The sequence below is a fragment of the Lacerta agilis genome, chromosome 8 (genome assembly GCF_009819535.1).
Source record: "Lacerta agilis isolate rLacAgi1 chromosome 8, rLacAgi1.pri, whole genome shotgun sequence".
NCBI classification, from domain to species: Eukaryota; Metazoa; Chordata; class Lepidosauria; order Squamata; family Lacertidae; genus Lacerta; species Lacerta agilis.
Window position 1 is genome coordinate 45,711,529 of NC_046319.1, and position 25,662 is coordinate 45,737,190.

The 25,662-nt window shown below is 42.6% G+C and overlaps 1 long non-coding RNA gene across 1 annotated transcript; it reads left to right on the top strand.

The window, feature by feature from the left end:
- Positions 1 to 1,244: 1,244 nt before the first annotated feature.
- Positions 1,245 to 23,508, top strand: LOC117051099. Its single transcript, XR_004427148.1, has 3 exons — positions 1,245 to 1,783; positions 4,019 to 4,091; positions 23,280 to 23,508. It is a non-coding gene; the product is annotated as an uncharacterized LOC117051099 (long non-coding RNA).
- Positions 23,509 to 25,662: the final 2,154 nt, after the last annotated feature.

A 25,662-nucleotide genomic window follows, 5' to 3' on the forward strand; every position in this document is an offset into this window, starting at 1 on the left:
TGCTCCCTAACCTTCCTTGCTTGTACAGTACGAGTGCTTGCATGCGTTAGCTTGTACATCTCGAGCTAACTTTTTGTCTAGGCTGGTAGCGTTTGCAAAATAAATAAATAAATGTGTCTGTTTGGTTAACATTGATCTCTGCGTTGGGACTTCCCCCGGAGTTGTCCTAACGCTTGATTTTCGCCCACCCTTTCCCCCCTTAAGTCCCCCCCCCGCGCGCGCGTGGAACAGACACGCGCTCACATATTCCAAATTTCAAAAATTGCGAGGAGTGATCTAGCGAGGACACGTGCTAAAGAGAGCGAGGAGGTTGGGGTTCCACGGACTTCCGGGGGTGGTGGAAGAAGATTATACATCACACCAGCTCAATCTTTTCTTCCTTTCCGCGGGGAGAAGGATGGGTCAGTGATGGAGATGAACGGTGGTGTTGGATAGCCCTCGTGGCTCCAACTCGCATCAGCATCTTTGGAGGACTTATGGACTTGGGAAGAGTTAATCTGGAGAGCATTTCTCTCCAACCGCCCCCCCCCCCGCATCCTCAAGCAGGAGCAAATCCAAGACTTTCCTCTTTGCAAATTTCAGACACCCTTTGGCCTTTGCTCCGGTGTCATGGAACCATCTGATTTCGCAAGCCGCGCCTCTGCTTCATTCTCTCTCTCTCTCCCCCCCCCCTTTCTTCTTCCGATACCCGATCTCCCCGCCCGCCTCCCATCGATGGATCTGCGAGAGGGTCAAAATGTTAAAAAAAAGTTGCTAATTGCCAGCTACCGGTGGTAGCCCGCTTCCCGCCTCTCCCCTCCCCCGCGGTCGATGGCTTTGTATAAATAAAGTTTTGCCTTAAAAGATGTCCCAAGTTTTAAATGAACTGCATTTGAAGAAATAGCGACAGAGTCCCTTAATATTATTTATCCAGATCGTCTTTGGAACTGGGTGGCGATCTATTCATTTAATACGCAAAATAAGTGTAACAATATTAATAATAATCGCGTGTCGTTTCTCTCTTTTGGTGGGGAGATGGGGGTGGGGGAAGGAATGTCGCTAAAAACAAACAACGGGGAAAAGCTGCGCGAAGTGAAAAAATCCTGCTTGAATGGGTTCGGTTTAAACCTCGACAGCGCCACCTTTCGGCACAGATCGGTTTCGAGTTGAACCGCTTCCAATTTTTTAGATGAAGGAAAAAAATCCATAAAATGAAAGCCTTTTAAAAAAAAAAAAAAAAAGAGGGGGGGGGAGGAGAAGGAAAGTTTGGAGCTGGCAGCGTTTGCACGACAGCCTGACATTAACCCCTCGAAGTCAATGGATTCTCGAAGCTATAAACCTCTATAATTTCTCTACTTAGGATGCAACCTGCAGTGTTTTTTCTAGGAAGTGAGAAGGAAAGGGGATTGTTGCTGGTAGCGTTGTCTGTTCCAGGGATGTGTGTGCGAGAGAGGGAGAGAGATAAGACAAAAATCTTTAAAACTGCCAGCCTTGATTTTCAACTGACTTTATGGCAACATCAATAGAATTAAAGTTACTTGTAATTCAGTGATAAATGAGATGTCTCTAGTAAGTAAGATTAAGTGCAGTGCTATAAAGTTGTTTATCTGAAAAGTAATTCTCAGAAACCCGACTCCTGACACTTAGTCATATATTAAACCAGCCTTTTGAACATTGTACTTCAGTGCAATGGCTTCTGCATGTTTTCAGAATTTCCTGTTTAAAATTTTATACCACGTAGCTGTTTGTAGAGGCTTCTCATCTGACTTCGAAGTCCTCATTCCCAGTAGTAACAAAATCCCAGGTTGGTAAAGAAGATATGTGGTTTGCGTATTCTGACATATCTCAGCCTTTGCAGTCAGGTTTTTTAACATCAAGGTATGCCACTTGTGTCATCCACAGACTTTTATCACAAGTTGATAACAAAGCTGAAAAAATGCGTGTGAGTGCTAATTATTGGGGGGGGGGTCACTATAAGGGAATAATGTAAAAGCTGTGGTCTCCAGTGAAACTTGAGAAAACAGTATTTATGAGAAAGTTAATAGGATGTGTCCAGTTTGATTTCCCATTTTGGAGGTCTTGGTAGGATTCGTCAACAAAAACCACTCACTCATCCCCATAAATCTCAACCATGACAGTCTACTTCCTTCTATTTGGTTTTTCCCGGAGCAAGATGAATGTTGCACGATAGATCACTTAGCTCCCTCCCTCCCATGAATCACAGCCATGTGTGAATACTTTTAAATGAAAACTTATTGCTCTTTGCAGCAATTGCATGGAATTAGAAACATCTCCTCAGTGGGAGGGGCACAAAAACAAAACCAGTCTCTTTGGACAGAGGCATTTTAATATGCTATATCTCCAGAATTAGTGTCCCCCCCCCAAAAAAAAACCCTGAGTAAGCTTTGAAAGCTAAAACAGGGAATTCAACGTATTGTGTGGCTAGCAGAATCTGAGCTGATATTTAGCAATGCAAATAAGTGTTGTAAACTCAACTGGGCTCTGGCCCCCAAAATATCAAATCAAATTAGTGGTTATGCCAGATTATCCTTATTTGACTGTTAGATGTGACGGGACCGTCAAATGTTGTCTATTATGTAGCGCACCATGGGGACTGTGAACAATTTTAAAGAAAACCTTTGAAAGGAAGACCACGACTGTCCTCTTTCCTGCAACATATAATTCTCATTTTGGCAGCATTTTCCTGTATTATTTAGCTTCTCACAATGGATGTCTAAACATTTACAGTTCTCTATTAGGAGTGTTTCTTCTCTAACAATTGCTCACTTTCATTTCAATTAGAGGCATTCAACCCTCTGTCTTTCTGCAGCAATGACAGGCCAAATCCCCTCAGTCTGCACCCCCCTTGCTATTTTTTGTTTGCTTTAAGTCTTTCTGTCAATCTACAATCACTAATGCCCTGCTTTAATATTCTCCTTTTCAAGAATTGCCCTCTTGAAGAAAGCACAGTTTAGAATTGGGGTTGCACATGCAAACTTCAGTTACTTAAAAACCTCCTGAATTGGAGTACTAGATGCATGCATGTATGTCTGTGTTTGTATATATCTATTTATCTCTACTTATATTTATTTTCGGCAGAAAAGTACAAACAATTCAATGCACTATGTAACATTGTCAGTGTACCATCCCTGCCTCAGTTGGGGGGGGGGAAGCCTCAAGTGCATATGAAAGACTTCCTTAGCTGAGTAAACAGGCAGAGGAGGGTTTAGAAAGGAGGCAATACACCTCTTGTGAGTTATATTGACTTTGAGTGTCATTTGTTATGACTTAAACAAACTCATCTATCAAGGCCAGCACATTAAGTACAGTTACTGCACCCTTTGTTTACCCAGTGTCTTATTTTATGGCGCAGAACTGAATGGTGTCCGCTGAATTTAAGTATGAAAAGCAACCAAATTGATTTCCCAAAGACTTCCACGGGGTAACAAAAGGCGAAGGCATCAACAGCTCTTAGGCACAGAGCTAGATAAATCCTTTTAACAGTGCTTCGGATCCGTTAACGGAGCAAGCAAATAACAAATCACTGTTAGCAGATTTACGAGAAAGAAATAATAGAATCAGACGAGATAATCTGATAGGGGTAAAATTGCTGAGGAAACAAGTCTTACTTCACATACATAGCTATGAAACAGCAGCCTGATAACTAGAAGCCATCACAAATAGGTGAATTATGATGGAAATAATCATCCCTGTAATTCAGTATTTATTAATCCTTTTCTTTTTAAACAACTCACAGATGTCCAAGCAATGCTTCTCTCTCTTTGAAGATCCATTAATCACACACACATATTTATTGGGTGTAATTTACTGTTTGTATCACCTGTATTTTATTTCATAATTGAACATTCTGCATTCAAATTTATGTAATGCATTAGGCCTGCAAACATATTTCTGCCTGATTAGCATAAATAGTCACTTCATGAATTACTAACAAAGTTGATCTGGAAAACATTGGCGTATTATTTTATTAAGTGGAACACAAACATATGTCCAATAAATTCTTGTTTTCTGGTGGCAGGAAAGAATACAGAATGATCCAGGCGGTGGTGTCTCAAGTGTGGGGAAGAGGAAAGACTAAGCTGAGTTAATTTGTATGTATGAAATTAATTTGCCCTGTCAACCCTTCTGTTTATCTTTAATAAAGAGGAATGCCCATGTCTGTTTCAGAGGCATGAATCATGAGACAACAAAAGGCAGCAGTTATATACACACATATAATGGTGATTTCCCTTTTCTAATTTCTTGTATGGATTGCGTTGTCTGGAGGTCGAATCTGACGCTGTATTTTGTTGATAATTCTGCTTCTTGTTGGGATAAATTGGAAGTTTGGTCTGAGACTAGCAGATTAGATCCAAATGCAGCTGCAATAACAAATTGTGTAGAAATCATATTCCAATTCCTATTTCCACCCCCTTTACTTAATCACTGCGGCTTCAATCCAGTGTGCAGTTATGCATGCTTAAGCCCCATCGAAACCAATAAGAATCGAGCATGCATAATTATGTGCTGCATCACAGCGTATCCATTTAAACAACTGTGAGAAACTCAGGGAAACCATATGATTTGGGTGTTGAGTGGAATCCTTTCCCCTCTTTTCTTAAGGCTGATTCTCACAACTGACTACACCATGGACAAAAGCAGCTGCTGCTCAAATTAACTTGTACCCACTGATGGCATGCTGACCCTTTTGCCTTCTGCTTTGAGTGGAACTTGCAACAGCATGCTGGAAGTCGATGTACATCATGTTTTGTGGACGGTCAGCCTGCATCTGCTCATTTCCACATGCAGTACCCCGGGGGGGTGTGTGTGTGTGGAATGGGACTTAGCTAAAGAAGATTTAAAGACTTTTCATACATTATCATCCAAATCTAGCAAAGGAAATCCATGCGTAGAAGCAGGCTGTGTTACAATTTTCATCCGGGCACTCATGTGCTAGCTAGATGTGAATGGGCCTGTGCCATCCAAAACAAGGGCTATTTGTTGTACACAAGATGACCATCTTGATTTGTTTGCACAAAGCTTACACATTCGTCCTGATTTGCTTTCAGGGAGATTACATGACAATGAGCATTTATCATGCATTCATCCTGATTTGCTTGTGTGGTGGCTATACGTCTTCCTGTTAATTATTCTTTCTACACTTGTCAATGCATTTCCCCATCACATTCCTAACTGCAATACATTTTTTTTCCTTTTTAAGTGGATCTGTTGCACAAGGGTGGCAATTTAACCCACTTCAGTTTAACTTAAATTTCTGGTATGTGCTTGAAACTTTCCTGCAAATTGCTGTCAATGTAGAGTTGTTGTTGTTGTTTTTTACTATATTAGGTATGCATATAAAATAACACAGTAAAAAGGATATGGGCATACATCATAGGGAACTTCTTGTTGATTATAGTTCCTTGGGGCATGTACTCATCTGTGATGAGTAGGGAATGGGTAAATCTGTCCATTTTAGTTTCTCTCAGATTTTATTTTATTTTTTCCACTCTTCAGTTCTCTACATTTCCACATCAGTTTATGGATTTTTTTTTTAAAAAAAGCAAGTCCTCATGAAAATCCAGCAACATTTTAGTGCAAATGTCCCCTAATATGCACATATTTGCATGCAATTGTGCATACTATGCACATATTTGTAAATCAGCTTCCCCTCTTTGCACACTCTACCTTCATATATGCAATTTTGTACACATTACTTGGCTGGAGAACTGCACTGAAAAATTCAGAGAAGTGTGAATGTGTTTTGGTTTGTGTGTTGTTTCAAAAAGTGAACATTAGTTATGTTAGCCTGAAAATGTGAATTGAATCAAGTTGTACATGCATGTAGCACATCCAGTTGAATTACCAGTGATAGTAGTGCTGAAACCAGTGATCTCTCCAAGGTGGGGGAGATCAAGGGTGCAAATGCATCGAGACTTTGTTTTTGCCTCCCACACTATGAACCAGTGGTGGAGGAAGCCTCCGCACTGCCCGGGGCAGCGGTGCGGAGGCACCCCCCTGGGGGCGGGGCGTCACAACACGTGCGCCGTGACGCCACGGCGCATCAGATGCACTGCGCATGCCTGGAATTTCCGGGCATGTGTAGTGGATCTGGCTGGCGCTGCTGCGAGGCGGTGAGCGAGCGATGGGTCAGGCAGCCCCACGACCCACCGCTCGCTTGCCAGCAGCACCAGCTGGATGCATCTGGCTGGCGAGGCGGCGAGCGAGCGGCGGGTCGTGTGGCTGCCCCGTCCTTAAAGAAGAACGGACGGGGTGCCAGGCGGCGAGGGAGGGACCAGGGAGTGTCACCCCCTCTCCTGAAACCCGGGGCGGAGCGCCCCCTACGCCCCGCCCTTCCTACGCCACTGCTATGAACAGACTATTGCCAAATAACTGACTGGGTCTATGCATGCATAACAGTTTAACTTTGCTTGTGGGCATTGTGGGAAGTGCGCATGCAGCTTTTGTTTATGCAGTTCGATATCCAGTTGTGCAGAGGAGAGGAACCTGTGGCCTACAACTCCCATGATCCCTGGCCATTGGCAGTGCTGGGTAGGACTAATGGGAGTTGTAGTCCAGCAGCAGGAAGAGGAGATGCCAGTATATGCCCTCTGTGCAATATGAGTGCACCTTCATAACCCACCACAAAGAACGTGGGTACATTGCAATAAATAGCATTGGCTAAGTAGCACTCCTGCACAACAGATGCACCTTAAAAAACCTTTTGTGATAAGAAAAGGGACTGAAATCTGCAGTGGAAAGGTAACGATTTGACGGTGACACCACGTAACCTCCATGCAAATTTTGTGTAAACAAATCAGGATGATTGCACAATATATACTTCAGCGGGAAATGACCCAGATGTCAATTTAAGCACAAACAATAACAACACCCCACAGTATAAAAGCACCCAGCTAGTATATCTGGGAGAATAGAGAGGTAACTGTGCTATCCCACCCCCCTGGCTGTTCCCTGACTTTTCCTGAGACTACTATAATCCATTTCTCTGGCTACAGCTTTCTGATCAATTGGAATGTGTGTACGTTCTCTTTATTTTTCCAGGCTCAGGAAATCTTTTTAAACCTACCCAGAGCATCAAATTGGACTCTGCTTGTTGGTAAATCTGGCTGCTTCCTCCTTTTCTTTTCCTGTTCTTTTCCCTAATGCCCCCACCCCAATCTATTACATATTTTAAACATAGATTCAAACCCCTTCTTATCATAAACTCCTTTTTCCTTTTTTAAAAAGGAATTTCTAAATCTCAATGTAGTTTGTATCTATATATATGTTCCCCTTTGATATAGCATTTATACAGTTTGATTATCCATTCCACGTACTTACCCTCCACAAAATATGCTTTTCTAAAACTTCATTGCTAAACAAATCTAATATTGTTTGGTGCATATTTTGATCCCAAATCAGAAATTCTGACTCATGCTCTAGCTAATACATCCAAAATATTTTTGAGTTATGGAAAAAATTAGAATTTTAATGAGATTTCACATTTTATAAGAAGAAAGCCACCTATCTGCTAATTAGCAAATCAGATGTGATGGAAGATGGCAGGCAAATTTTAACAACATCTACTAAGACACAAATTGTTAATTCTCATGTAAAATTGTATATGTATGCTGTTTTTAAAATGCAAGTACTGAGAAGGGGGAGGGGGAGAGAGAATCTCATTAAATAAATTGAAATAAAGCTTTAAAGCCAAAAGTGAACAACTCATACTGAAGTTTTTGTTCTTTTCAGCTTGAACATGACTTTCATGTGATTTTATGTTAAATTAACTGCTGTCTACTGTAAGTTAAACTGCAACCCATCAATCGCTGATCCAGTACATATAGAATAGAATAGAATAGAATAATAATTTATTGGCCAAGTACATTTTTCAATATACTTGGAATTTGCTTTGGCTACATTACAATGTAAAATACATTATACAAACCATAGTAATTTACAGAGCAAGAGCCGAGGCTGCCCTTCTCGGCGCCTCTTAAGCTGTGTTGGTGAATGTAGGCCCGCCTCCTAGGCCCGATGGAGTTGTAATTACTTCCGGGGGACGGGGCGGGACTTGAATGCAATAGGTAGGTCATAGGGCAGAAACCACATGTTGTATCTTAACACCTCCAAAAAATGTGTTTTGATCAGTTGGGATCTGGGTACTACTCTTTCATTTCCTCTGTTTCTGATGTTCAGGACTGATATAGGCAAAATGGGGCCACCCGTGCATAAGATGGTGGGGAAGGGGAAGGGCTGTAGCTCAGTGGTAGAGTATCTGCCTTGCATGCAAAGGTCCCAAGCTCAATCCCCAGCATCTCCAGGTAGGGCTGAGAGTGAGTCTTGACTGAAACCTAGAAGAACTAGTGCTCAGATAGACCCATAGTCTGACTTGGTCTAAGGTAGTTTTCTATGTTCCTAAGAGAAAGGTACCTATAGGCTTAAGGGAACCTCAAAGTTTGCAGATGAACAGAAAATATTTAGCAGTGGGATGTGTGTGTGTGGGGGGGAGGTTGCAGCTGCAACTCAGGAAGCAATCAACTGTCACAATCCCCAATCGCAGCTCTTCAGGGTGACTAACCAACCCACTCATGAACGCTGCTCTGCCCTACAGAGTAGAAACTTGCTGTCCAAGAGCTTTGCCATCAAAACAAATGATGTCCACAGGACTGTTTGCACAATGGGACCTGGCATTACTCATGTATTAGTCTTTTTTTTAAAAAAAAAAAATCACAAGCTTTTTACTTTCACCCAATGAGATAGATCTGCTGATGTCAGAGAGTGAACAGGTCAAAACCTACAGTGATTTGCTGCTGAAATGGCACACAAGTTTTCATTATGCCCAAGGATGCCTAACGTAGAAATAATGTGTGAGAAAGATTAAGATAAGGTTACCAGATTTTTTTCAATGAATCCGGGGACACTTTTCAACTTCCTACTGAATAGATGGATTTTGTCAGGGGACTGATTTGTAAATCTGGGGACTGTCCCTGGGAAACAGGGACATCTAATAACCTTAGGTTAAGAGCATTAAAGCAAGGCCTCTGGATACATTTATTTCAAGGGGGTAGTTTTGCAGTGGTCAGATTAACACAAGGGGTTGGTTTGGTGGGGGCGGGGGCAAGCCTGCCCAAAGAATTTGAAATCTTGAGTTTAATAACTGGCATCTGGAAGGTACAGTGCATAGAGAAGTGTTTATGTGCTTTTTGGGTGTGTGTGTAAATAAAACAGGGCATTAAAAATTTGAGGGCTGTATCCAACATTCTGTCTGCTAGTGCAAGGATTCTTACACTAGCAGGTGGGTGAGTTTTAAATGTTTTGCACAACAGAGGAATCCAACACAACAGTTGTACTAGAAAAAACTCCTTGCACAACAGATTGTGCCCAAAAGTTACCAGCAATCTGCTCATGTATTCTCTTGCAGAACAACATTCTGCTGGTGCAAAGGATTTCACCAGCAGAACAAGTATATCACTAAGTTACTTTAACTGAATGCTACATTGGATACAACCCCATATCTTGATTTAACAGTCATAAATACAGTCTTGTGCTATTCGCAAGAAGAGTCCTGATAGATCAGTCTAGAGATCTTTCTATATCACCATTCTGTTTCCCACAGATTTGGCTATGCAGATCTATTTACAGTACAGTTCTTACCATGTCTACATAAGTAGGCATGGGGGAGGCATCCAGTTCAGCTCAGATTCTACCTAATTTGCAGTTCTCAAAACTATATACAAATCAAAACACAGCTATCTGTCAAAATTCACACTTTTCTGAATTTTGTAATGCAATTCTCCAACCAAATAATGAGTAGATTATGGATTTTTTTGAATAAAAATGTATACATTAGTGAAAATAATTTATATACATATGAACCATACTGGAAGAAATTGCTTGCCCCTGGTCTTTAAAATATATGTACAGTGCTTACAAAATTTCAGACACTTCATGTTAGCAATGATTTAGAAGTAGGTACCACTGAATTCAATGTAATTTACAAGGTGGTGCTCTCCAAATATTGTTGGACTGCAACTGCCCTCAGTTCCAGCCAGCATGACCAAAGGAAATTGTAGTCCAGCAACATCTGGCAGGCATCACCTTGGATAACCTGGGGTTACAGCATTTTAGCCGCCAGTGTACATGACAAAAGGGTGGTATCCAACTAGGTTTTACTGAGGATAGACAAGTTTAAATGAATGGGCCTAATTTAAGTCATGTTCATTCATTTCAATGAGTCGACCCAAAGTAAAACTTGGATGAATCATGGGTGGTAGTCATCTTTCTGTAGCAGTCAACATATTGAGGTCTTGGAATGTGAGGCGTGTGTCTAACTAACCCCAAACCTAATAAACTAAAAAAAAAACCTTAGCCAATGGTGAATGTTAACGAAAGGCTTGGATTTGAAGTGCTGAAGACATTTGGAGATGAGACAGAATCACATCCCTTCTAATCCTAGTCAATATTTGGACAGAGCAGAGCAATTGTCCCCCACCCCCCACTGCCCCATTCACATCCGGACACTCCAGAATGTTTAACACAGAATCACTAATGAGAATTAGATAGATAACTTCTACATAATCAGTTTCCAGCATACATTGGCATCATTTCCACTCTGCTTTTTGTTTGTGCTTTGCATTATCTAGTACATTGGGTAGCCATTAACTTTCGTACAGAGCCAGGACTTTGCAGCTGGAAGGATTTAGTGAGGACACTATAATTTATTCTCCAGCCCTCAACTCTCCCCACCATTCCATTAAAGTCAGTGGGTTGTATTCAACTAAGTTCTACTTAGAATAGACCCATTGAAATGAATAGATGTAAGTTAGTCAGGTCTGTAAATTTCAGTGGGTCTACTCTGTGTACATGGATACAGCCCATCAGAATTTCTCTGACATAAATGCATAAATCATGGCTCACACAAGTACAAGCTATGGAGAATGAGCGTAAAGCACTAGCTAGGGACTTGGACTAGGGGGACCCAGGTTCAAACCCCTGGTGGGCTATGAAACTATCTGGATCACAATGGGCCACTTGCTCAATGTATCCTACCTCACAATGTTGCTGTGGGGCAAAAGAGTGGCAACCTCATCTATGAGCATCCTGAGCATTTGGGGAACATTGAGGGGAAGGGTGGGGCATCAGCTTGAGAGGTGGTAGGCTACACAACATAAATATTCTTGAACATTTTAGGCACTTATAAAGGAGGTTTGGTGGCATACTGCACATGCTTAGTAATTCAAATCTGCACAGTTGCATAAAATTGAAGTGTTTTATTTTCAAGGACTAGGGTTTATTTTTTAAATGATAATTATATATTTCATTTATATTCTGCCTTCCTAAAAGCTCACAGGAGTGCACATAGGTCAGGCATAGGCAAACTTGGCCCTCCAGATGTTTTGGGACTACAACTCCCACCATCCCCAGCTAACAGGACCAGGGGTCAGGGATGATGGGAATTGTAGTCTCAAAACATCTGGAGGGCCGAGTTTGCCTATGCCTGACATAGGTCTTTTGACACTCCTTTTTTTTTAGCCTCACCAATACCCACTGAGAAAGGCTTTATGTCAGCTAAATTTCTGCCCAGCCCCTCTCAGACCTACCATGCTGGCTCTCTTTAATTTTTTATTTGTGTGTGTGTGTTTGTGTTTTAATCTGGCAGCAAAATAAACAAACAAGCAAGTAAGCAAACAAGCTTTTTGTTCTACCTCTAGTGTCAGAGCCGGTATGGCTCTGAATACCAGCTTCTGGGAATTTCAAGCACAGAGTGTGTTACTGTTGCACTCAGGTCCTGCTCCCCAGAGGCATCCAGTTGGCCACTGTGAGGACATAGTGCTGGACTAGATGGGCCTGATCCAGCAGCCAGGCTCTTACGTTGCTAAGCAAATTAAAATAAAATGCAAAGCCAAGCTAGAGAGAAATGGCCAGTTATGTGAGAATCTGTCACTTTCATGTTTTCTCATGACCTGTTCTTTTTTAAAATGTTTAAAAAAGGGCACAATTTTGTACCACAAGAAGTGATTTGGCTTCACACTGGATTCCCGCAAAGAAGCTGCCAGGACACTTGATCTCCAGTCTCTCTATTAATGAAGGAAATAAACAGCCTTGCTTGTTTTCCTTCTGCCAGCCCAGACAAAGTGAACTTTACATCCAGCAGTTGTCCTGGATTTGATCTTGGGGTCAGGAGTACAAGTGTTTCAATGGCCAGTGAGTATGTGTGTTTTTCTGCCCAAACAGCAATGATTCACAGGCTCATTATCTCCTTTATCACCTGTTTTTGAAACAATGGAATGATCAGGAGAGCATCATCTTCAAGGCTGTTTGATGGCAGGTGGTGGATTTAGAAGTACTGTTTCCTCCCGGTGGAAGAGCTCCAGAATCATTCTCATGATCAAATTCACAAGGCTGGCTTGTTCTGTGAGGAAACATATGTGAGTGACACATAAAGGTGGGCCACCAGAAGCCTCCTGAGAATGTGACACTATTTGTCACATTCAAAGAAGATCCTGTGGCTGCATTGCATTTTTGATTCATAGCACTGCTAAGGATCAACAGTGCAGGTCTGCCCTGCCTCTGGTCATCTTGGCACAGGTATATTTTTCTGCAGGATATATCTATTATTTTGGCTTCTTGACCACCCTTGTGTTTGTTTGTTTGTTTGTTTGTTTGTTTGTTTCCCCTTAACTTTTCCTAGTCTGTATTTGTTTGTCTTGTCATTCCCCCACCCACTCTTCCTTCATTGACATTAAATCAATCAATCAATCAATCAAATTCCCTGGGTGCACACCCTAATGAAATATACTGCACATGCCAAGTCCACACTGATGAACACTTAAAAGAAGTCATTTTAATATATATGAAGTGGCAGAAAAATTGAAGAGATTCGTTCCAATTTATGGATTCTGTATCTGATTTACTTGAGCACATCTAGTAATTTCAGATCTGCCGATTGCTTCAAAAGCTCTCTCCCCATTCCAACACCACCACCAGAGGTTTTTTTATCACTTACTGTAAATGTGCTAATATAATGTTTTAATTAAACATATAAAGTGCATCAAATAAATTTATGGATGCTGCCAAAATTGGCAGAGGGGTGGGATGAAAACAAAGTCTACTCTTTGCAAAATTTCTTGTTGTCTGCACCATGTTGTGACCCTGTTAAGTTTATATGTTTCAGCTGGTGCCTATAGAACAAGGATTGGGATTCCCAGCCCAACCTGCTATCATATGCTGGGCATTAAAAGCACCAAAACAGGGACTGTCACAAGATATCTCCCTGCAATAACAAGCATTAAGGGTTAGCCTTGCCTTTTGAACACTAGTGTAATGCTAGATTTAGGGATGAAGGAGAAATCTGATCCAGTTTGCAGTGAAGGCAATCATACTGGATTGGCACTTTCTGGAGCATTACATGAACTGAAACATAGTGATCCTTCAAAATTTGCACTTTTCTGAATTTCACATTACAGTTCTCCAGCTAAGTAACATGTACAAAAGGCATGTATTTCAGTAAAGTGAGCATATCATTGGGTATATTAGTGAAAATAACAAAGAAATATGCATTACGTTAGGTAAAATTGCATACAAAATTGTGTGCATTAGGAGAAATTCACACTAAAATGCTGGTGAATATGAACATCACAATCAGATTTGGCACAGAGAAGCAAAAATGATTCCTTTTCCCCACTAGCAGGAGAGTTGAAAAATGTTATTCAGCATTTTTCTGCAAGGAAGACTCCCCTCCCCCACAATTTTTCCATGACAGAGTCAATGTCCAGGAAGTCAATGATTTCCAAGAATGACATGGATAACCTGTAATAGGAAAGGTAAAGGTTGACCCATTGAGACATGCAGATAACCTGCTTTGGCCATTTCCAATAATATGTAACATGCCATTCTTAGGTTAAGTAAAGCTAACTAAATATCACATTCCCTAATTGCAATAATTAATGGGTGGAAAGGTTGTTCCAGGATACATGGGCAGCTTGTTATAGCGAAGGCTCTATTATCAGCCTACCAATGTAACTTCACTGAGAGTTTGAAAAATAAAGCTTTTTCCTTTTGCTATCAGAGAAACCTATGCACCCTGCAAACCCCCCCCCCCCACTTATTCCACATAAGTTAGGTAATTGCACACACGAGCAGTCTGGCATAATTGCTGGTATCTATGTGATGCCATTTGGATCCTGTAGTCACATAGGGGCAACAGCAATGGTGGCTGATGTCCATTGGATGGAAGGCTGACGTCTTAGCCATGAGTCTACTTAGACCTCAGTCCTATGCTATTTCCTATCATGCTCCATTAGCAAGAAAGAGAAAAATGCATTTGACAGGTTGTTTTCAACTGCCCCTTCTCCAGACGTCTTTTTATTGTGCATTCTTGATTATTTGTGCTCATGACTGAATGAGGGTGGTTAACTGCAATCCTGCCTTTAATACTGTTTGTGCCTACAAAGGCTTCAGGGTGCACATACTTCATTGTTTTCAATCAGTGTGTGCCCTGTAACCTCCTGCTGAAATCTTGCACCTCCTTAGACCACAAATGTTCAGTGTGTGTGTGTGTGTGTGTGTGTCTTGTTGTGTGTCCCCTCCAGACAGCAATAATGCAATCACACTGGGGAAGCATCACAGAACAACTAAAGAAGGGGAATGACATGTGGCTGGTTCACTATAAACACACCACTATTGCACAATGCTTGTGTCAATGACATGATGCAGAATATATCTGCAAAAGAGAACACTGCTCTGGAGATGCCCTCAATCTTGTCTGTGATCAGATAACTATTGGAATGTAATATGGGATACCATGTTAGTATCTACTCCACCACCGAGACAGATAATTCACTAGCAAATCAAATCAAGAAATTATTCTGGAAACATTTTGGGGACATAAGCAAATAACACATCACCAGTATTTTTTTTAACAACTTCCAGCCTTAATCAGGTCTATACTGCCATGAGTGTGGCAACTGCCAATTCTAGTGGAGGCCAATTACACCCAGAATGTAATCGTCCGGGCATGTTTTGAGTAAATAGTTAACTCTTCTCACTTGGAAGAAGCATTTATTGAAAAGTTTGCCTCCACATACAAATGCAAATGATATGTGAATGTTTCATCTTTCAAATGGAGACCGTAGACAAATGCTAGTCATTAGAAACATTTCCGTGCATTTATATTAGGCTGTCCTCTAAAAGACTTTTCAGACAAATATGTCATCAAGATATTCAAAACCATGTAATCTTATCCAAAGTTTCATCTATCAACAGCACAGTTTTCATCTCTCGCAGCTGTGTGTGTCAGAATATGCAGGCAGATTAGGCAGCTGATAGGGAGAGAGGGAGGGAGGGAGGGAGAGAGGGTGGGGGCGAGTGATGGGAAAGAGGGACTCTGTCATCAACCTAACAAGAAAGACTGGGGTGGGGGGGGGGAGAGAGAGAGAGAGAAGAGGAAAAAGAGAAAGATACAGTCCGTTTGCTAGGAGTCCTTCCTACAAGTAGGAGAGGCATTCAGGAGATTTTCAAAGGTCTGCCAGGGTGTTGCACCTGGCTCCTGTCACGTCGGAGGGCAGGATGAAATGAGTCAGAGGTGAAAGGAGGTAAAGGAAGTCTGGAGCCAGCTCTACAGCAGAGCTAGCTAATTGCCGGGGTTGGTGGCACAGCAGTGAGGCAATCACTGCGAGGTGGTGGCAGCAGCAGTTCCCCTTGGAGCAGGGGTCAGCAACCTAAGGCCCACGGGGCACAAGCAGCCCACGGGGGTTGTTTAACCACCCATGAGCCACCCCCAAACTGAGCTGCTTGCTTGGCGAGTCCCTGCATGCTGCGCTAAACCAGTGCAGCGTGGGGACTTGCTTCCGCAGTGCCGGAAATCGTTTCTGCGCAGACGCCGGAAATCGCGGGCAGGCGCACTCAGGCCCACGGAGGGATCTCCACTTGAGTGAACCTGCCCAGGTGAGGTAAACCTTGCTGACCCCTGCCTTAGAGTACAGAAAGCTTCCTTATAATGGAACAGCCCCTTGGCACATACACTGGCCTGCTTCCCTCACGTACAGTGGAGGATGCTAATCCAACACTGGTGATAAAGTGGGATTCAACTGCCAGTCCAGACACCTTCCATACATGGAATGGGGGCAAGGAGAGGCACCATCTTGTCCTTCGCTTCAGGAAGTAAAATGGCTTGGGCCAGATCTGTTAATTGCTCAGACCAATAAGAAAGCTTGTGTTGGAGGACTTTCTAAGCCACAGGTAGAAACATCTGACCATTTCTGGCCTATCATTGTTAAGAGACTTGCTTGCTGGTGTTTTACTTCCTGACAGCTATTCCTTTCACTTGGGGTAGGAAATCTTTTTCACTCTGAGGGCCACATTCCTTTTTGGGGGGAAATCTTCTGGGGGTCACATGCCACTGGTAGGTGGGGCTAGATACAAAAGTGGGTAGAGCAACAAATGTAAATTTGACTTCTGTACAGTAGGCTAGTTTTCACACACACTCACACACCCTTCTCTAACCACAACCTAGGCAAGCAAGGAGTCATGAAGCTGGAATTTTAGGTCATTCGGGACTGGAAAAAGAACATACTTCTTCACAAAGCATATAGGTCATCTATGGAACTTGCTACAACAAGATGTAGAGATAGTCGTCAACTTGGACAATTTTAAAATGAGGATTAGGCAAATTTATGGAGGGCAAGGCTTTCAGTGCCTACAAATTGCAATGGCTATCAGAGACAGTTTGCCTCTGAATACTAGTTGATGGGTAACAAACATGGCAGAGGGCTATTGTGCTCATGTTCTGCATGTGAGCTTCCCACTAGCCACTGTGAGAATAGGACGTTGGGATACATGGACATTTGTTGACCCAGCAGTGCTCTTTTCATGTTTCTATGCAAGACAAGATGCCCTGGAAAAATCTTAGACAAACAAATCAAAAGACCTACTGTGTTGCAACACAGTATGTCTTGATTTGTTTGTCTAAGATTTGGTGGGTGGTTCAACACAACTTATCCAACCAGTGCGTCTACTGAACAAGTCAATGACTCATAAAAATGGTTGTGTGGAGCATGTCCTTAGCACTGATTCCTATGGGATGTGATAATTTTTGCACATGTGCACAATGACCTATATAAAGTACAACAGGAATGTGGGGCAGGAGGCTGTGGCAACATACCCTGGACAGACTACATAGATTGGTTGGCCAATCAGCATATTCATAGCCCGGTAAACTCTTCTGTTGAAGTTCATGTAAAAATGTGCATTTCCCCCCACTGCTATAATATCTGTTGTACTTTTATGCTGCTCTTCCTTTAAGATCATGTTGGCATACATGGGACTTATAATATTGTGAGATTTGGATGGATTGGGTGATACATTTACCCAACTGTGTGTTTTGGGTGCAAAAAATGAACCTAATCTCTTCACCCTCTCAGCATACCTGTTGGATCTCTGATGTCTTTTTAGAAACAAAGGAATACAGAACATAGGCAGAGCTCTGCTGGATCAGGCCAAAGTCCCATCTATTCCAACATCCTGTTCTCACAGTGGTCAACTAGATGCCCATAGAAAAAGCCTACAAGCAGGACCTATGCAGGCACTGGTAGCCTTATCATACGTGAATTTATCAACTCCCCCTTTAAAGCAATCTAAGTTGGGGACCATCATTACATCTTGTGAAAGAAAATTCCGTATTTTAACTATGTTATTTGTGAAAAAAGTGCTTCTTCACACTGGGCTTGCCCACACTTCTGCTTGTGCTGTGCCTAGGAAGCACAGGTCTGAGTGGTTTTCCACTTGACCCATGCTTTCTAGGCACAGGTCTGAGAAGGTTCCCCCCTTGCCCCACTCCTTTCTAAGGGAAAACCTGCTCTTTAGTGATAGATCAGAGCAATGAGAGAGACCCACTACTGAAGCCTCTTCTTCTTTAAAAACCTGGTGCTAAAAGCACCAACTGGCAGGTGGGTCTGGCTGCCATTTGAATTCCCCACAATGCCATTGAGCATTTGTGAGAAAATAAACTAGTGGCTAGCCCTAGCCACCTGTCCATGCTTAGACTGGTGTTGTTGCCTACCACTGTTGCCAGGTAATCCCACCAGGCGACATAAATGGAGAAGGGCACCTATTGACAGAGGAAGAGGCCCAGCAAATAATATGTTGCCTAGGGCATCCTGAAATGTGAAACTGAAGGCGATTCTCTCTATGTAATGGTAAAAAAATATATTATTCCTTATGACTACAATGCCCACGATGCAGTGCTATTGTGAGTGAATTATACACAGGTTGTACGAGGTTATGGCTGTAATCCTAAAGACAGTTGTCTGGGGTTAAAGCCCAACAATTTCAGTGGGAATTACTTCTGAGTAAACTTGCCTATATGTGTTCTCTATATATGGCAAATATGGGATTAAATATAATAAGTGGAGTAGTGAAAGAAAGCTAACAAGAATCGTGATGGGGTTTTGTTGCCAAAATCCAGGACTCGGGGGGGGGGGGGGGAAGCCTCTCGCACATTTTCTGATGGAATTCTGCCAGGAAGCCTTGCACATCCCTAATTATTTTTACTTTTTAAATGTCTTACTTAGAAGCTTTGCATTTAACCTGGTTTTAAAAGAGAGGTTTTGTTTCAAGTTGAAAAGACAGAAGCGGGGGGTGGGGGGTGGGATGAGAAACATAGGCAGCTACGTGATGAAGCAATAGTCTGTAAATTCCTTTATTCCGCTGAGATGTTCTGTTTTGCACAAAGCTTCAGAGTGCATACATGGGAGCCTGACTGTCAGCCAAGGTCTGTCAGGTCAAATATCCACTTTTCGAAAAGACCCTTGAGCACATATTGGTGTAAAGGAGCCATTAATGCTTATCAGGAAAAAGGCTGTTAAAAAGAAAGAAAGAAAGAAAGAAAGAAAGAGAGAGAGAGAAAGGAAAAGACATAGTTCAGTGGCAGAGCAAAACTTAGCATGCAGAAAGTCCCAAGTTCAATTCCTTGTGTCTCTAGGTAGCGCTGCCTGAAACTCTACACAGCTGCAAGTAGGTGCTTACAGTATGGCCCATTGGTATGACTCCCCTATGTCTCTGTGCTACTTGCTGCAGCAGGGAAGCTGATATTGGCACCAACAGCAACTTCCTTCCCGCAGGAGATATCTTTAGGGAACCACAGCATGGAGAGAAATCTGTTATTTGGCCCTCACAAAATTTCTTCCTGGCAAGTGGGTCACCACTGCTTACCAGGAGGGAGAGGGGGAAGTTTGGTGCAGCTGCACCAAAAGGAGGAACACCAGATTGGCTCCGCCAGTGTGTCTGCACCATGCTAAACTCCTCAACGCCTCAGCCCTCTCCTTGTTGGGAAGCCAGAATATCAGTCCCACCCCACCAAGTGGCCCACTTCTTTTTGCAATTGTTGGCCCTTTTTGTTTTAATGTTTTTTTAATGCACTGCAAGCCTCTGTTGTTTCTCAATGGACCCAATTTGGCTCAATTTCTATCTGCACTTATTGAGTTTGCTGTTAGAGGGAGAGATTCAAGTCCCCAGCCCTCACTCATCCAAGGGCAGCTAAACCCAGACAGTGCTATCCTTGGAAATTCTTACCACTTGGGGAAATGGGGAGCCTTAAACAACATCTTGGATGTATACACATATATAAAGAGAGTGAAGCAGCCAATGTGGGCCTCTCTGTCACACCACTGAAACTATCCCCATGCCATACCCCTCCCCAGCATTGTTCCATTTATTTATTTTGACAATTTATATATGCTTCATTATAATCACCTCTAAGCAGTGTACAAGTTAACTTGGTACAGTACAATGAAAATAAAAACCGGTTAAGTTATAAAATCAGAAATCAGTTAAAATGTCTGTGGAATGCCCTCCTCAAGTGTTTTTGCCTATCTGGAATGTGTCATATAATCATAGAATTGTAAAGTTGGAAAGGACAGCCAAGGACCATATAGTCCAATCCCCTGCAATGCAGAAATCACAACTAAAGAACCTGATAGATGGCCATCTAACCTCTGCTATTGTCAGAATGTTTGGTCAGAATCCCCTTTCTTGTGTAATTTATATCCATTGGTTTGGGTCCTACCTTCCAGGGCAGCCAAAAACAAGCTTGCTCTATCTTTCATGAGACAGCCTTTTGGATATTTGAGGAAGGCTGCCATATCACCTTGTGTGTAGAAACCTCTGGCTTTTGCGTGGTTGGAATGCAAATTACCATACTGATTACGCTGCCCACTTTTGTCTCTGACCCTGCCCTCCACTGGCATGTGGACCCTGTCAGGTTGCCCAAGAGTATGTGTGGTCCTTGGGTTGAAAAATTTGTGGGAAACCACAAATTGAATTCAGCAATGGCCCTACTTAGCCTCTTCCTTGAGGTTAGACAGGAAGATAACAAAGTTATGAGTATCTGAAGAAGTGTGCATGCACACAAAAGCTCATACCAAGAACAAACTTAGTTGGTCTCTAAGGTGCTACTGGAAGGGATTTTTTATTTTTTATTTTGTTTTGACTATGGCAGACCAACACGGCTACCTACCTGTAACTAAAGTTATGAGTGACACCTCCTCTCTCTCTCATAATCTTTGGGCCATTCTGTCACAATGGCTGGAGTCAAGGACTAGGTGTCCACCTTATCTTTGAATTTCCTGCCTTTTGTTTGTGAGTGTAATGCAATGCTCTGGTTATTAGCTACACGCGGGGCAGGAATTTTGCTAGTGTTCTCTTATTAAAATGAGCTGTTTATACAATCCATTACATCTCCTTGTATACTTCCCTCCCTATGTCTCTGTGATTTCTTTTGCCTTAGTGATTTTATAATTAAATTCTCTTCACACAATAAGGAGTTATCATGATATATCCCATTTATTGTGAACAATTTATAAAGAACTTTTGATGTGCAAATGTTTATGGCCATTCCATACTCTCCAGCATTTCCCAGATGAGAACAGAGACAGTCTTGCAGAAAATACAAGGAAGGAAAAATTAATGACAGAAAATTAAATGTAGATTATTTTTTATTTTTTGCAGAATGGGTGCGTGAGTAATTCATTTACCATCAATGCAAGGTTTGGTTCTGAACACCTTCTTCTTCTTTATACATTGTTGAAGACTCTTCACAGCCTGCTATATAGATGGGCAACTGAATGTGGGCCTCTAGGGCTCTTTACCTGGTCATCAGACCTGTCCCCAGGCCACACCCTCACTGCCCTGCATTGTAATCTCCTTGAGTGTTTTTGGCTGGCTGGAATGTGTTCCTGAACTTTGATAATACCGGTAGCTCTTGCATGTCTGGATGGAGGATGTGTATGTGTAAAAACTAGTCTGCTGTACAAAGGTAAAATCTGCCTTGTTGCTCTGCTCCATTTTTTAAGCCAGCATGTAGCTCTTGGAAGCACTCCACCCCCCGGCATGTGCCCTCAAGCTAAAGAAGGTTCCCCAGTCCTATGTAAACCAACCAGAACAGTTCACTTGAATACAAACACACTGAACAATGACAACGAAACAGTGCAGAACTGGCACTATTACAGGGGCCAGTGTGCATGCACACGAAAGCTCATACCAAGAACAAACTTAGTTGGTCTCTAAGATGCTACTGGAATGATTTTTTTATTTTATTTAGTTAAAAAGTAATGAAACTATAAAAATGAAAACAATTAAAATGCAAATAGTAAAAACAACACATCAATATTAAATGTCCTTTCCTTAAAAGCAGCAAGTTCCCAAAGACCTGGCTTGATTATTGACAGTCTTCACCTGCAGATGGAAGGTCAACAAGGAGGGTGCGAGGCTAGTCTCTCTAGGAAGGGAGTGCAAAGTCAAGAGGAAAAGCCACCAAGAAGACTCTGTACAACTGCTTCTTCCGAAACCTGAATACAAAGATGAGGTTGGCACATTTGGATCAAAATAGGGCTCCTCTGAGATGAGCCCCCTGGAGCAATTTGAAGCAAATACACCCCCCAGATATTTAAAGATGTTCAGAGTTTTAAAAATGCATGATCTAAGCCAGAGAGCCAGTCAACAAAATGATAGGGTGCAGGAAAATGCCATATAAGGGAAACATCAGCGTGGGGAGAGGGAAAGGAAAAGAGCTGGAGTTTGCTCATTGAGAGGTTTATCTTCCAATCCACCCAACACTCTCCACTCACAATGTTTGTGGGGAGGGATGCTGATTCTATAAATCTTTTATCTCGGTGCCTTTCCTCCCCATCTTTGGCAAGTTCTCTGAACTAGCTCTTTAAGTGGAGTTTGTTGGTGGCATTTTTTATTTAGTATTGTCTCTTATTTATCCTTAACTCAGCCTTTCTACCTGCTGGCTTCCTCTTCATTCTTTTGCATCCTTCCCAATCCATCCCAGTCTTCTTAGGCAGGGTCACTTCCCTCAACCACATCACCTGGCTTAATTCTGACCATAGGGGACCCCCCCCCCCCATTTTATTTACAGCTTTCAAAATCCTATGCATTTACCCTTCACTTTAAAACCACCCTATCAGTGTTTTTCTATCATCTTCCACCCAGACCTCAGAAACTGCTAGCACTAATGAAATTCCCTGTTGCAAAATGTGTCTAGGACAATGGGAGTTTCAAACACTAGAGCCAAGTACCTACTATCAACCATCTCAGGTCCTATGATTGGCAGGTGATGCTGTTGCTGGGTGCTGTTCTGACCTGTGCCAGGGCTTCCTATTTATGGACTGACCTCCCTGGCCTCCCTAGTAAGGTGAGTCTATCTCCCTTGTTATTAATGTTCAAGAGGAATTTTAAAAAATCATTTTCACCTAGGCTTTGGAAAGATAATGTTGCTGGCAAATTTGAAATTACAGTGGTAACTCCAGTTGCGAACGGGATATGTTCTGGAGGTCCGGCCAGATCCCGAGGTTTTTGCAACCTGAGGATCACTGTCATACACATGCGCACGGTGGTAGACCACTTCTGCACATGCACACACGGCGAAACACTTCCGGGTTTGCCGCTTTCGCAACCTGAAGTTTACGTTACCCGAGGGGCTACTGTATTATCTGTGAGCGTACATGACTGTTAAACATGTTTTTAGATGTTGCATCCACCTAAGCCTACTCAGAGTAGACCCACAGAAAATAATGGGCCTAAGTTAGTTATGTCCATTAATTTCAATGGGTCTACTCAGGCTAGAACTCACATTGGATCCGGCCCAATGATTTACAATTGTGTTTAAATCTTTTAATTGCATTTTTATTTTTTAAATTGCATTGTTTTACTACTTAATGTTTGCCTCTCTGGGGTCCTTAGGGAGGAAGGGCCGGAACAGAAATGTAATAAATCAATAAATAATTATGTTTGGTTAGTCACATGCCTGCCTCGGATCAAAACCAGAGTGTCTTGCGCCATTCAGCCATCAAGCTCGACAGGACCATGTGACCTGGCCTTTATGTAAAAGAAGCCACAGCAACGTCTTTTGAAAGAGCATTGCAAAGATGCAAAGAGCCAGGGCCATAAGAGAAGAGAGAATGCTGTCTGCCACAAGAGAGCCTGATGATGAAAGCCACCAGTGATTAAAAAAATATTTAATACCAATTAACATGGCAAGCCTATAATATCTACTTATCTAAACTGCCTGGGAATTATCCGCTTTTCACCCCCTAACCTACCCGCTAATTTTCACCAAAAAACACAGGTCAGGCTTTAGCTACCCCAATTAGTTATTTGGATGCCACACAAAGAAGAGGCAGCGTGGTTATCGCAAAAAATGAGAGAGGGGAAGAGAATCGGCAAATCTTAGACATTGTGTTAAAACAACAGATTTTAGGGTGTTTGATTTACCATTCAGCTCCGCGCAGCTGCAGCTTGGGAAATCGGAAACATGCCAAAGAAAAGATGCTGGGGTGTTTAAAAAAATACACACAGGGAGGGGAAAAAGGAGGAGAGAGAAAGAAAAGAAAACCAGAAGAAGAAGTCAAAGATATTTGCAAATTTAACTAGATTTTAAAGTCAGCCTTGGAGAAATAAATCCACAGAGGTTTCCTGTGCGCAGTTTGCTACTAGCTTCTCTGCATGCACAGGTTTCAGCCAGTCGTTTATAGGGCACATCAAAAACCTAAAAAACAAAAAATAATCCAATCTTCTTCCAGTTGCTTATTAATTTATTCACTAAAAGAGTTCTATCCTGCCCTTACCAAAATATGGTCTCCAGGCGGTTTGCAAAAGGGAGGCGTTATAAAAACATAATGCATATGAACAGAAAGATTAAAATCATTCTCATAACTTACATAATTAACAACACCACAAAAATTACTTAACCCATCAGTTCCTAAATGATGGATGAAAGAGATGGGTTCTTACTTGGTATCTAAATTTATATAAGGTTGTGGTAAGATGCCCCTCAGTGAGGTCATTCCACAGACAGGGAGCCACCACTGAAACGCCTCTTCCGTGGCTTCTGCACTTCATTAAAATCAATGACCACCAGGACAGCATCTACTGCTGATCTTAACAGGTGCGTAGGTTGAGATGGGAGAAGGTGTTTTCTGAGAAAGTTTGGGAAAACTTGTCATCTAATCACCTGAACTAATTGTTGCTCACCATAGGTGATCAGCTATGGCTATTTATAACACCCATTAAAGCTATACTGAGAGAACCTGTGGACAATGGTCAGAGCTGGGCTAAGATCAGTAGTGAATCCTACTATTGCTACCCAGACAAAGCTCCAGCCTGAAAAGGAAGCCTTCATAGTTCTTCCAGAAGAGGAGGAGCTAATGGCTAGCCTAGTAGACACTGGGTGGCAGGGCCGTCTTAAGGATATCTGGCACCATGGTTCAAAGATCCCTCTGGCACACACACACACATTCAAAGATCCCTCCGATGACCCCCCCCCCCGTTTACATTTTTACAGCACTGCCGGCACAGCTTTGCAGGGCTGGAGGAGGCGGGCAGCAGCTGGAGGGCAGCTCCTCTGGCAGGGAAGAGATGGAGGCGCTGCTTCAGCACGGCGGGCGAGAGCACCGTGCCCAGCCTCCACCTCTTCCCTGGCGCCCGTGCCGCAGTGGCAATGGCAGGCGGAGGCTCCGGGCACGGCACTGCTTTGGCATGGTGGGCGAGGGCAGTGAGCTGATGCCGGGAGGCACTGCGTCCAGCCTCCGCCTCTTCCCAGGTGCCCTCCAGAACTTGGCATGAACTTGGAGCCCTGACACCGCACACCACTTGCCTTTATGGGCAAGACGCCCCTGCTGGGTGGTTTCATTATGAAGCCTAGGTGCTCCAGAGCAAGTATGGTGTGGTCTCACTGGACTAGGATCTGGGAGACCAAGGTTCATATCCCCACTCAGCCCCCTGAAGCTCACCGGGTGACCTTGGACCTAACCTATCTCACAGGGTGGTTGTGAGGATAAAATGGGGAGCAGGAGAACCATACTGCACAAGTTCCTTGGAGGACAGGTAGGTTATAAATAGAATATTTATCCAAAGTTTGGGAAGGGGTTTTTAACATACAAACTTTTCCACTTACACATCATTGAGCACCAATAAAAAGCTGGGAGAAAGGAATGGAAACAATTCTAACACCCGAGTATGAGTGGTAGTGGAATGGATTGGCATTGGCCACCAATATGGTTGAGGACTAATAGCAGCTGTGAGCAAGTTTAAAGAACTTAGCAAAGAGTTAGTATTAAAAGAAACAGACGAGCTGTGAAAAATCACAGATACACACACATGAACAAAATGGGGGACAAGAGA